Source organism: Neovison vison, chromosome 5 (assembly GCF_020171115.1).
Source record: "Neovison vison isolate M4711 chromosome 5, ASM_NN_V1, whole genome shotgun sequence".
Classification (NCBI taxonomy): Eukaryota; Metazoa; Chordata; class Mammalia; order Carnivora; family Mustelidae; genus Neogale; species Neogale vison.
In genome coordinates this window covers 55,704,701-55,717,281 of record NC_058095.1, presented here as the reverse complement: position 1 = coordinate 55,717,281, position 12,581 = coordinate 55,704,701, and positions in this window count along the sequence as shown.

Below are 12,581 nucleotides of genomic sequence, written 5' to 3'. Positions count from 1 at the left end.
AGAGCTACCGGGCCTTGTAATCTCAGAGACCTCCCTAAATGCCCAGAAATAACCCTTGAGGATTTTTGCAGCCCGGCCGGTGTACATTCTCACCCTTCCCGTTTCCCTGGTGGTAAATAAAGTGTGTCCTTACAGGTTCACTCACTTGACGCCTTCCTGATGTTTATTATCCCAGAGTACGTTGTTCTCATGTCAACGTGTGACCTCCTAGGCCAGTGTCACCCATCCCGTGCGGGGTGCTCTCTCCCTCGGGCCACAGTCATCTGCTCTGTGCCCTTCCTTCAGCTGAAACTTGACCCTGTCCTCCACTCTCTGCTTGGCTTTGTGAGGTCTTTATTGTTCACAGCGGGCTGTGTTACTGGTTTCATGCATCAATCCTAAGTGATTGGTATATGCAGTCCATGTTTTTCCTGGCTAACGAGGTAATGTTCTGGATCATCTGGACGGTCCAGCTTTTTTTGAAGATCACCTTCCCGCTGCTGATTTCAGGGCTGGCGTTCATAGTTGTTACCACTGTCTAAGATTCACGGCATGTCCTCCGAGGTGACTGCCGATCCGAGGCAGGTCCCTATGCTTGTAAGGTCAGGAATCTTTGAGACTCCGGAAGGCTCTGCCTAGAGAAATGTGCGCAGGACCTCAGGGGACTCACGGGCCACCTGAAGCCCATGCTTGGACCCTGCCTGTAGTCCTTTACCTCGCTCCGGAAAGCCAACTTTGACCTTCGAAAAACATTAACCCAGAAGGCTTCAGTCGCTGCTCCCTCATCGTGGGTCTCAGCTTTGGGGATGAAACTCTGTGCAAACAACCTGCCTTGGGGCACCCCTGAGATGGAGGGAGCCAGAGCCTCTGGTGCTGACCCCAGGGAGGAGCTCCAGGAGAGCGGGGGTGGGGGGTGCACAGTCACCCAGCACTTGCTAGTGCCGTGAATGCATTAGCACCTGTGTGCTGACCCTGGCCCCCCACAACCTGGGACAGATGGGGCTGGCCTGAGTACTGGGAGACTGGTGGGGACTGGAGGTCTGAGCACTAGGAGGCTGGTGGGGACCGGAACAGTCCAGTGGTGGGCAGTGCCCCCAGAGATGCCTGGAGCTCCAAGAGGGGAGGAGGGCTGGGGGCTGCCGGCGGGCAGGTGAAGCCTCTCCATGAAGGCTGGGCTCCTCCTGCATCCTCGTGTCCAGCCTCCCTGCAGGTGTGCAGACCAAATGCTCACTTGTCCTTGTTTGTAACATGCTTTGCAGGCAGTGTGGACTAGATTCGCCCCTGGCACCTGCCCCATCTCCAAAAAGCCACCTTCTGCACCCGGCTGCCACCTTGCCTCTGGGACCACGAGGTAGGATCCCCACTGAGTGAGGCCCCGGCCCGAAGGGCTCCTGGACCTCCGGGGGCTCCATGTCCCTGGGGAGCAGTGGGGTCGGGGTACCGGGCACTCAGCTGACTCACGTCTGGAGGCTCAGGTGTCCGTTGTCCGCATCCTGGGGTGGGTGTCATTCGCAGGTTCTCTGGCGCTCCCACTGCCATCCAGGCCCCTTTGGATAGTTACATTTAACAGCCATTAGATTTCGTCTCAGTTGCAGTGGGAGCGGCTAGACTGAGGTGGGGAAGGCAGGGCTGCCTTAGGAGGAAGGCGCTGTCGTCCTAGGCTGTGGGGCGGGAAGGCCGGTGTGGACGTGTGAGGGCCCGTGTGGGGACTCACTGTTAGAGGCCTTTTGTGCAGAAGGTTGGTTGTGCACCAGACGGGTCGAGTCTGGGCTGGCTCCTGGGTCGGTGACCCCAGTGATCACCGGGAAGGGAGCAGGGCGCGTCTACACCCTTGGTCTGCTGGTTTTGTGGGACACTCTTTCAACTGGACTGCAGGGGGCACCGGGGTAGGCCCATGACCATGTTCTGGTCCAGTTCCCACGTTGGGGAGCCCCTGGGCCGCAGTGCACGTGAGGAAGACCTTGGAGGTCTTGAGTGGCGCCTGGAGATGCAGCGCATGGGAGATGGTCACGCCGGGAGGCCCCTCGAATACCAGTGAGGAGGACCTTCTGGTCTCGGCTCCTTTAGCGTCACGGAACGGGCACCATGCGCAGCCATCTGCGGCTGGACGGACGGCAGGCTGCACGCATTCTGAGCTAAAGACTGTTCTCCCTCCTCCTCCCTGGGGTCAGTAGATGGCACACACCCCTGTGGCGGCTGCTGGGTCTTGTTCCTTGAGGACAGGCTAGAGAGGGGAGTGTGCCGCGTCTGCCCAGGGGGGCCAGCCCGACGTGAAGACACGTGTAGCTTCCACGACCTAGAGGCCTCAGGGGCGAACCGGACGCGTCCACTGCCAGGGGCTGACGGGAGCGTCGTGATGGCTTGGCCGCCCTTCCTCTTCTCAGGCAGATCCTTTATCCCCAGGCCATGCCGGTGGTGGTGGTGTGAGAGTGCTGTGTCGCCCATGGCAACCTGGCAACCCGTTATGTGGGGTGGGGGGGGACAGGGAGGCGGTTGCCTGTGCGAACCGCAGGCTTTCTGGTCCACGACTCCGTTTTCCCGAGTTCGAGCGGCCCCAGGTGCCTGAGCAGCTCAGATCTCACTGTGCCGGTCTGAGTCTCCCGTCACAGCTGTCACTGCTCTCCTTCCTTCCTGGTTTTGCACGTTCCTCCCGTCTTGGACACACCGTTGCTGCACGCAAGCCAGCCCCGACTTGTCCGCTGGGACTCCTGCCTTCCTGGGTGCGGCTTCCTTGTGGCACGGGCTTGTGCTCTCACGTGTGTTCCTCTGCCCAGGATAGCCCACAGCATGGCTCTGAGACGGCTTGTTCTTGACTAGAACAGATGGCGAGACGCATCGTGTCCGTCCTCTGGATGCGGGGCGGACCCCCAGCCCTGCCCCTTCCCTCTCGCTCTCGCCAGGTTGGCTGGGCGCCTGTGAATGCGTGTCCTTTTCCCCTTTACCCCGTCTCCTCCTCTGACAACCCCCAGTTGGGGGCACCTTCTCCCCAGCAGCAGGGCGCGAGGACAGTTCCGACGGCACCTTCGCCTCTGCACCGATCGTTATGGGCACCTCATGCCCTCTGCGTTAGAGCTGCTGGCACCCCCTGGGAGCGGACGTGGGGACTGACGCCCCTTCCCACGCTATGTGTGTGTCTGGTCTCCCCAGTGGGCTTCCCGGCGGGCTGCGAAGGCGAGGTGTTTGGAGGTCTGTCTGGGACCACAGAGCAGTGAGCCAGCCCAAGTCAGGACTTGATCCTAGGACCCCGAGATCATAACCTGAGCCGCTTAACCAACTAAGCCCCCGGGCACCGTTTTTTATTTTGATTTATTGTTTTTTAAAAGATGTTATTTATTTATTTGACAGATGGATAGAGAGAAATCACAGGTAGGCAGAGCAGCAGGCAGAGGGAGAGGGAGAAGCAGGCTCCCCATTGAGCAGGGAGCCCATGCGGGGCTCGAACCCATCACCCTGAGATCAAGACTCACAACCTTTCCCGACTGAGCCAGCCAGGCACCCCTGTTTATGTCTTTCTGTGTCTCTCTCTCCATGCTCATGTTTCCTTTCCCTTCTGGGGCATACATATGGAGCACAATAGCTGTGTTTAGTGTCCCGTCTCATAGCTATCATCTGCGCCATTTTTGGATCTGTTTCTGTTGGTAATTTCTCTGTCATTACAGTTCATATTTTCTTTTCTTTTTTTTTTTAAAGATTTTATTTATTTATTTGACAGAGAGATATCACAAGTAGGCAGAGAGGTAGGCAGAGAGAGAGGAGGAAGCAGGATCCCTGCTGAGCAGAGAGCCCAATGCGGGACTCGATCCCAGGACCCTGAGATCATGACCTGAGCCGAAGGCAGCGGCTTAACCCACTGAGCCACCCAGGCGCCCAGTTCATATTTTCTTCTGTTTCTTGGTCTGCTTTCAGTTTTTGACTGTGTCCCAGACATTGTAAATTTGATATTGTTGGTGGTGTGTTTTTTTTCTTTAGATTTTATTTATTTATTTGAGAGAGAGTAAGAGAGAGAACGCACAGTGTGGGGGGACGGGGGAGAGGCAGGAGAAGCAGGCTGCTGCTGAGTAAGGAGGCCGACATGGGACTCCATCCCAGGACTCTGGGATCATGACCTGAGCCGAAGGCAGATGCTTAACCCACTGAGCCATTCGGGTGCCCCCCCCCAACCTTTTTCTCAATTTCTTTCCATATTTTGAGCTTTGGACTGGGATGCAGGTAAGTTACTTGGCAAGAGTTTGCTTCTCTTGAGGCTCGACTTCCTGCGTGGCTGGGTGGGACTGAGCAGCCTTGGGGCCCAGGGCTAATACGCTGATGCCTGCAGTCAGACCCTTGCATGGCCCTGTGGGGTGTGTGCCCACAGCAAGGGTTCTCCTCTCCAGCCGTTCTCAGACATGTGTGAGCCCCAGGAACACTGCCCGTGCCTCCCACGGGTTCTGTCCCTGGGTCCAGACGGGGGACATGGCTCCAGCACATGTGTTCGAGGTCTAGGGGCAGCTGGCTCTCCCCTCTGCGACTCTCAGCTCTGTCCCTTCAGCTGGGCCTGTCTGGAACTTACCTCCCCTGTCCCCTTCTCTTGGGGCTCCCTGTCTGGCGCCTCTTGTGGTCCATTGTCCTGGCTGGCTTCTTAGTTGGGTAAGGGGGGCCGTGGATGATAAATCCAGTCCTTGTGACTCCTTCACGGCCAGACGCAGAAGTCTTGTCTGTGTACGGAGATGTGCATGTCTGCTCTGTAAGACTCTTCCTTTTGCTTGTTTTGTGGGTAACATAAGTATTTTCAGGTTTGAAAGAAAAGCCATCACTTCTCATGTTCTGTTCTGCAGTCCAGGGGCAGAGTGAATATAATTCCATGTGGCTACCTGGGGCAGCAGGGGAAGGCAGGTCTCTGGGACCAAGAACCCACCTATCTGCAACCAGAACGAGGAGGCTGGTTCTCCCTGCCCCACACTTCAAGTCAGAAATGTGAAAAGCCGCTTTCCTCCTCCTCCTTGTGGCTCTGTTGAGCCGACCGGGAGCCGTGTGAGCGCCTTGGATGTCATACTTAGGTTCAGATCTTGGCTCAGCCACTGACACATCTGTGATCTTGTGCAAAATACTGAACCTCTTAGTGTTTTTCTTCATCCGCAGTGTAGAAATGTAAACCCTATTTCTTTTTTTTCTTTCAAGATTTATTTATTTTAGAGCACACATGTGGTGGGAGGGGCAGAGGGGGAGAGAGAACCTCCAGCAGACTCCCCACTGGGCACAGAGCCCGAACGGGGCTCGATTCTATGACCCTGAGATTGTGACCTGAACCTAAATCAAAAGTTGGACTCTACACGGACCGAACCACCCAGGCGCCCTATAAGGCCTATTTCTTAAGGTTAGAAGTGACTAGAAGACAGCTTCATTAACTTGGAGGTGCCCAGGGGAAGAGAACAAGGCTCCCGGACTGACGGGGTCCCTCTGCCCCAAGCCAGCCCCCTGCCAAACCCTGCCTGTGAACAGACCCCGTCCACACAGAAACAGGGACAGATGCCGATCATACAACGACTGCCCCGCTGACCCCCAGGACCCCTCGAGTGTACGGAACAGTTCCTCTAACAGAATCAAATGAAGCACACAGAGCCTCCATTCTTTTGTGCCAACATGTCAAAAGAGACGTTCTTGGGTCAATATTTTGCCTATGAAGGATGTCTCCGGTTTCAGCTCTTCTCAGAGTCCCCATGATGAGGCACCGCAGTGGAGTGGTGGCCATTTCTGGAGTGGCCACTGAGCCCAGCGCTCTCCTCCAGCCCCCTGGGCTCTGGCCCACATCCTCTGCTGCCTGGTCCCGCTCCACCCTCATCCTGGAGCCAGAGCTCCCCTGGTCAGAAGGCAGCACCCGGCTGCAGAAGCGGGGGCTGCTCCCTGGGGGCAGAGTAAGACTTCTAACTGGGCAAGTGGCCACTATGTAAGAGGTGTTTGCAGCCTCCCTGGAAGACAGACGTGGCTGTGTAGTTAAGTGTCCATGAAGGGGGTGGGGGCGCCTTCCCTGACCCTTGCCGAGAAGGAACATGTCTGTCCCTCGGACTGCAGCTCTGCTTTCCGTGAGCCACAGCAGACCCGGGGGGTGGGTCGAGCTTCAACGCGCAGAGTAACCATGTAGCCTGCGGGATGCGGGAGCAAGGGGGAGCATGTGGGTTCCTGGGGTGTTGGTGGGACGAGACTGAGCTGCCCCTTGGCCCAGGCCTTGGCAGGTCTCTCCTGTAAGGGCCGGAGAGTGAGTAGTTAGAGTAGTAGTAGTGAGTAGTTAGTAGTAGTAGTAGAGAGTGAGTGGGCCTCCTATGTGCCTGTCACCTGCTCTTCCTGCCTTTCGGAGCACTTAGACGCTGCAAAACCTTTCTTAGCTCGTGGGCTCCAAAAACAGGCCACAAGCTAGATGTGCATCGAGCCTGCAGGCCGTCGTGTGCTGACCACCTGTGTACCCCCAGACACTTCCAATCGGCCAAGAGCTGTGACCTCCCATTTCCCAGCTGGGCCGATCCGCCCTTCTGTGGGCAGCCTGCTGGTTCCCCGCTCTCGGGAGGCCACCGTGCTGATGGACACCTGATCACCCCGGACACCTGGGTTCATGTGGTCCTCTCGCCTCCCTCAGTCCTCCCGCCTCAGGCTCCCAAAGTGCACGAGCCGCCGTGCCTGCCCGGCTAGCTGTGGACCTTTGTGTGAGCAGGGATAACCCGGTATCCTAGCGGGAGGGGAGGCTTCTCGGAAGAGGGGACATAGGAGCAGAGATCTCAAGCAAGTGTGACACATGTTCCAATCTGGGTGGAGAGCGTGTCACCTTCTGAGTCAGAAGACAGACTTTATGCCCAAGCGCTGCCCCCTGGTTACACTTGGGTTTCCAGCAACGCTCCAATGTCTTCCTGCCTCCGGATGCTTTCCAACAATAAACAGCTCCATGGTGCAGTAAGAATGGCCTCCCTTAGGTTCTGTCCCCTCTGAGTCTTGTCTGCAGGCTCTCACCAGCCCCCTGGCTTCTCCCCGGGGTGCAGCCTCTGGTGTTTAAGGAAGACCATGCACCCCCTGAAGGCCTTCCCACAGGCGCCGCATTCAAACGGTCTCTCTCCAGTGTGGATCCTCTAGGGAGTGAGAAGGTGGGAGTTCTGACCGAAGGCCTTCCCACACTTGGGGCAGTCATAGGGTTTCCCTCCCGTGTGCACACGGTGGTTTTTATGAGGTCAGAGCTGCCCCTGAAGGACTTCCCACATTTAGCACAGGGGTAAGTCTTCTTCCCGCTGTGGGCGCTACGGTGCCTCATGAGGTCCGAGCTCTGCTGGAAGGATTTCCCACACTCTGCAGATGCATGGGGCTTTTCTCCATCCCGAGCCACTGGAGGTCGCATGAGGTCCGAGCTGCCCTGGATGGTTCTAGCACGCTGACCACGCCAGTGTGCTCTCACCTCCCCACAAGTTCCCTGCTTGTCCCCAGGCACCTGGTCCTGGCTCGGCATCCTCCCATGTCCCTGGGATTTCTCTGCATCATGAAGCCTCTGGTGTTTGAGGAAGGCCATGCTCCAGATGAAGGGCTTCCCGCAGGTCCCACACTTGTAGGGCTTCTCCCTGGTGTGAACTCTGCGGTGCTGGACAAGGAGTGAGCACTGCCAGAAGGCTTTCCCGCACTCGCCACACGGATAAGACTTCTCCCCAGTGTGGATTTTCTGATGCGTGAGCAGGTGTGACCTCTGGCTGAAGGGCTTCCTGCAGGCCCAGTACTTGTAGGGCTTCTCCCCAGTGTGAACTATCCAGTCCTGGATCAGGTCCGAGCTTCCCCAGAAGGTTTTCCCACACTCCATACACTCATAGGGCTTCCTCTCTTTCTCGGTTCTCTGCTGTCTGAACTGGCCCATGGCGGAGGGGCAGGCCGGCCAGCACCCCATGACCCGGCCTGTGTGCAGCCATGCACCTGCTGAAGGCCTTCCCACACCCGCCACATGCAAAGGGCCTTTCCCCACTGTGCAGCGTCTGGTGCTTGGTGAGGCATGCTTGCTGCCTGAAGGCTTTGGCACACTTGGGGCACTCCCTCTCCCTGGTGCAGATCCTCTGATGCGTGACCAGGTGTGAGCTCTGGCTGAAGGTCTGGCCACATGCATGGCGCTCATATGACTTCTCTCCAGTGTGTACTCTATGGTGGATGACCAGGTCCAAGCTCTGGCTGAAGGCCTTGCCACATCCATGGCATGGGTGCAGCCTCCTGCTGCCGTAGGTGTGGGGACAGGCTGGCACTCCTGCGGAAGGCCTTGCCGCACTCCTGACATGCAAAGGGGTTCTCGCTGCTGCAGATCTGCTGGTGCCTGGCCAGGTTGGAGCTCTGGTGTAAGTCCTTCCCACATTCACACACAAGTAAGGTTTCTTCCCCGTGTGAATTCTCTCGTGGGTGATCAGGTTTGAGCTCCAGTTGAACGTTTCCCCACATTCCTTGCATTGATAGGTTTTCTTCATATTCCCCGTTTTCTGGTGCTGGGTCACTTCTGACTTCTGGAAGTTCCTGCCCCAGATCTCACGGCTGCAGGATCTTTCTCCTTCAAAAAGTGTTCTTTCTCTCCCATTACATCCACGGCCTCTCCCTCCTGCCATGGCTTTCTTGGGGATGAGATCTGGTTCCCTGCTAGCTCTCCCTTGGGCAGGGGGGAGCACCCCTGCATCCTCTGAGGGGCTCACCCGATGCCTCAGTGACCCAGCGACAGGGTCACCTGTTTCAGCCAACCCGTGCTCTTGATGCATCGGTCTCTGGTGTCCTCTGGATACAACCTTTGCTGCATCTTTTTCTCCAGGAAGGTCCACCTTCAACTTCTGGCCCTTTATGTTGTTCTTGGTCTCTGGATCTGAAATTATAAGTAGACCATGCTGGCATTCCTAAATACCAACATCTCCATCTCCTTTTGGAGACTGTGGTCACCTCTGGAACATCCCTGCCCATGCTCACTCTAATAAATATATGCAACTTTTAAAAGTAATTAACTTTTTAAAGTTTTTTTTTAAAATTTATTTGACAGAGACAAAGAGGGGGAACACAAGCGGGGGGCGGTGAGAGAGGGAGAAGCAGGCTTCCCACTGGGCAGGGAGCCTGACGTGGTGCTCAATTCCAGGACCCTGGAATCATGATCTGAGCTGAAGACAGATGCTTAACATGTGAGCCACCCACATGCTGCTTCTAAATATACACAGTTGGTTTTTTTTTTTTTTTAAGATTTTATTAATTTGGGGCGCCTGGGTGGCTCAGTGGGTTAAGCCGCTGCCTTCGGCTCAGGTCATGATCTCAGGGTCCTGGGATCGAGTCCCGCATCGGGCTCTCTGCTCAGCAGGGAGCCTGCTTCCTCCTCTCTCTCTCTGCCTGCCTCTCTGCCTACTTGTAATCTCTTTCTGTCAAATAAATAAATAAAAATCTAAAAAAAAAAGATTTTATTAATTTGACAGTGAGAAATTACAAGTAGATAGAGAGGCAGGCAGAGAGAGAGATAGGGAAGCAGGCTCCCTGCTGAGCAGAGAGCCCGACGAGGGACTCGATCCCAGGACCCTGAGATCATGACCTGAGCCAAAGGCAGCGGCTTAACCCACTGAGCCACCCAGGTGCCCTAAAGATACACAGTTTTTAAAAGAAAAAAAAGAATGACGCCACACACCAGCACCGGGAGGAGAACTCCCTTTTCCTGTGACCTTGCACTGTCCCTCCAGCACTGTCCACGGACAAAGTCTAAACCTCGTGCCCACTGGCCAGGGAGAAAGTTACAGACCCAGTAACACAAGCAGGACAGAGAAGGGTGGAGGAGGAGGTGGGAGCCCAGTCCTTCCAGAGCAGCAGGGCAAACCTGGAACTATGCCCCCGGCCCCCCAGATGAGGCTGGATGCCCTTTGGCCCAGACCACAAGCACCCTCTGCTGCTAGGTGTCAAAGCCACTGGGAATCCTGGATGCTTGGATGATGCTGGTCCCTTTATGGACACTCCTTGTCTGTATGTTTCAGTGCTCTCCTGGTGGGACCAGCTGGTCTCCTCTGGCGTCTCCTCCCCACAGACCTTCCACGGGGCATGGGCCTGCAGCCCAGCATGCCCCCGTGACTCACTCATGGCCGCATCCTGCAGCATCCTGAATTCCTGAAACAGAAGGTCCTGGTCAGGGACCACCCAGGACAGCAGCAGACACCTGTACCTTCCCTTCTCTCCTTGGAGCTCTGCTAGGTCACACATGACCCTGGCTCTCCATGGCCAATCCTGTCCCCGCTTTAGAAAGGTGTGAGACCATGTTGAAACCCCCACATTACCCTGTCTTGTCAGCAACTCCTCACCTTTGCTGGATTTCTGTGTGCCTCTCCCCAGGGCTGATCTGCCCCCTGAGCCTTGCTGCGGGCCTCTCACTGCACTAGGTGGGAAGTAATGAGGACAAGGCAGGACGATACTGAGGACAGTCCCTCTCCTTAAGGAGCCCTTGCTGGGCTGGGGCTCAGGAAGGTCGTGCACGGGGTGCCATGGGACCTCACAGGAAGGGTACATCCTTGAAGGGGAGAGGCAAGGAAACTTCCGGAAGGACCAAACTTCTAAGCCAAGGCCTCAGAGACCATGTGAGACAACCAGACTTTCCATGAGGCTGCAGCATGTGCACTGGTGGGATGTGAGAGGAGCCATGGGCGTCCCACAGGTCCCATGCGACCGAACCCGGGGTGTGCGACAGCAGAAGTCAAAGCTGGGAAGGGCTGGTCAACTCAAGGAGGACCAAGAAGTTTGGGCTTTCTCCTGAGGGCCACAGGGAGCCCCCGAAGGGAATAAGGCGGGAGAATAGTGTCGGCAGATTTACGGTTTTAGGAGCCTGTTCTGATCGTTTTCTGGAGGACGGATGCTGGGTCCAGGCTGCATGTGGGGTATCAGGCAGGCGACCCCAGCAGTGACCTGCCTTGGAGCCAGGAAGCGCCCCAGGGAGCTCCAGGCAGAGGGCACGGTGGGGACCGAATTCGTATGTAGAGAAGCCAGACCTGGCGCTGTCCTAGAGGGGCTGGAGGCCAGGGCGCGCATTACGGATGGCGTCCACTTTCTCAAACTGGGCCGACGGCTGAGCTGAGTAGCTGGAGGCAAAGACGGGGTGAGCGGGAGGCAGAGAAGGAAAATCCCAGATGTGCCTGCGATACCCGTGAGGCATCCAGGAGGAGAGTCTGCAGAGCCGACGGGTCAGCAGGTCAGGAGCCCGGGAGGAAGGTCTAGAATGCAGACAGATTGCAGAATCGTCAGCTCTCAAGCAGCGTATAGATCAGAGATGAGTCGCTAGCCGGGGTTGGGGCGGGGCGTGGGAGCGAGCGTCCCCGCCTCCCTCAGGCGCGCTCCCGCGAATGTCCAGCAGAGGGAAGAGCACTGGTCCCACAGTGTCATCGAGCCGAGGGAGCCCCCGCAGGTGAAGAGACCCCCACGGGGCTGGCGGGCTCCGTTTTCAGCGTTGGATCCGGACCTTGAATGCAGCGCGCGCCCAGTAAAGAAGCTGCAGAATATGGGAGCAGGTTACCCCGTGGCCCAATAATTCCTGAAATTCTTTTCTCCCTCGGCTTCCGCAGTGGGTGATATTTCAACCGCTTTTGTACTGTCTTTACCCATTTCTCCGTGTGTTACATGCGATACGGAGGCTCAGTCCCGAGTCCCTTCTGTGACATCTCAGTGATTTTATCGCCTGTTGCTCCTGTGACCCCCTCCGTCGGAGATGAATCGTGATCTGGAACTCCTGTTCCTCACCCACATGTTCGTCTATACCCGCTGTGCATCTCTCGTCCCCTCTTACTGGATTGTGAAGCAAATGGGTAAAGATGAACTCGTCATTTTACACTTGTTCCCCTTTCTTACTATCCATTTCTGCCAAATGACCCGTTTTCACGGAACAAGTACTTACCGTGATCCTACGGAGTCCAGGCACTGTTGTAGGCCCTGGGATGCCGTGGTGAACAAGACAAAGTCCCTGCCCTCATGGAGGCTAGTGTTCTGGGGACTTCTAGGCCAGAGACGCAGTCGTTTAAGCCACCTAAAATGCGGTCCACACACCAGCACGTCAGCCTCTCCCAGAGGCTTGGTAAGAACGGGAGTTCTCCAGCAGCATCCCACACCCACTGAGAGTGGGCGGGAGGGGGTCTGGCCGTTGGGACCTGCCAAGACCTCCTGGTGACTCAGCTGGTCTGTGGTTTCATCTTGGAGTCCCCTCTTTCCACACCTGCAAACTCTGGAAACCCCTCCTTTGGCCCTTTCCAACCCCATCAGAGTCCAGAACCTTCTCCCCTCGAGTTTGGATTGTTTGGGAGATCCCTGATGAATCTTGTTTCCTGGCTCCAGCTGGTAAAGCTAATGCTGTTGGACAAAGTACTTTTCTCAAGTCCTGCTTTCCCTGATGACAATGATCGAAAACTGAATTTTTAAATCATCTATAAGGGAAATAATGGCTCCTCCTGACTTCCGAGCTACATCATTCCCCAGGGCTGCTTTCTAGAAGTACCGCCGATTGGCTGGTTCGAGCAGAAATTTGTTCTCTCGCAGTTGGAGGCCAGAAATCTGAAGGAAGGCGCGGGCAGGTGGCTTCCATCCGCAGGCTCAGGGATCGCCTGCACCTCCACCCCCTCACCCCCCAGCAT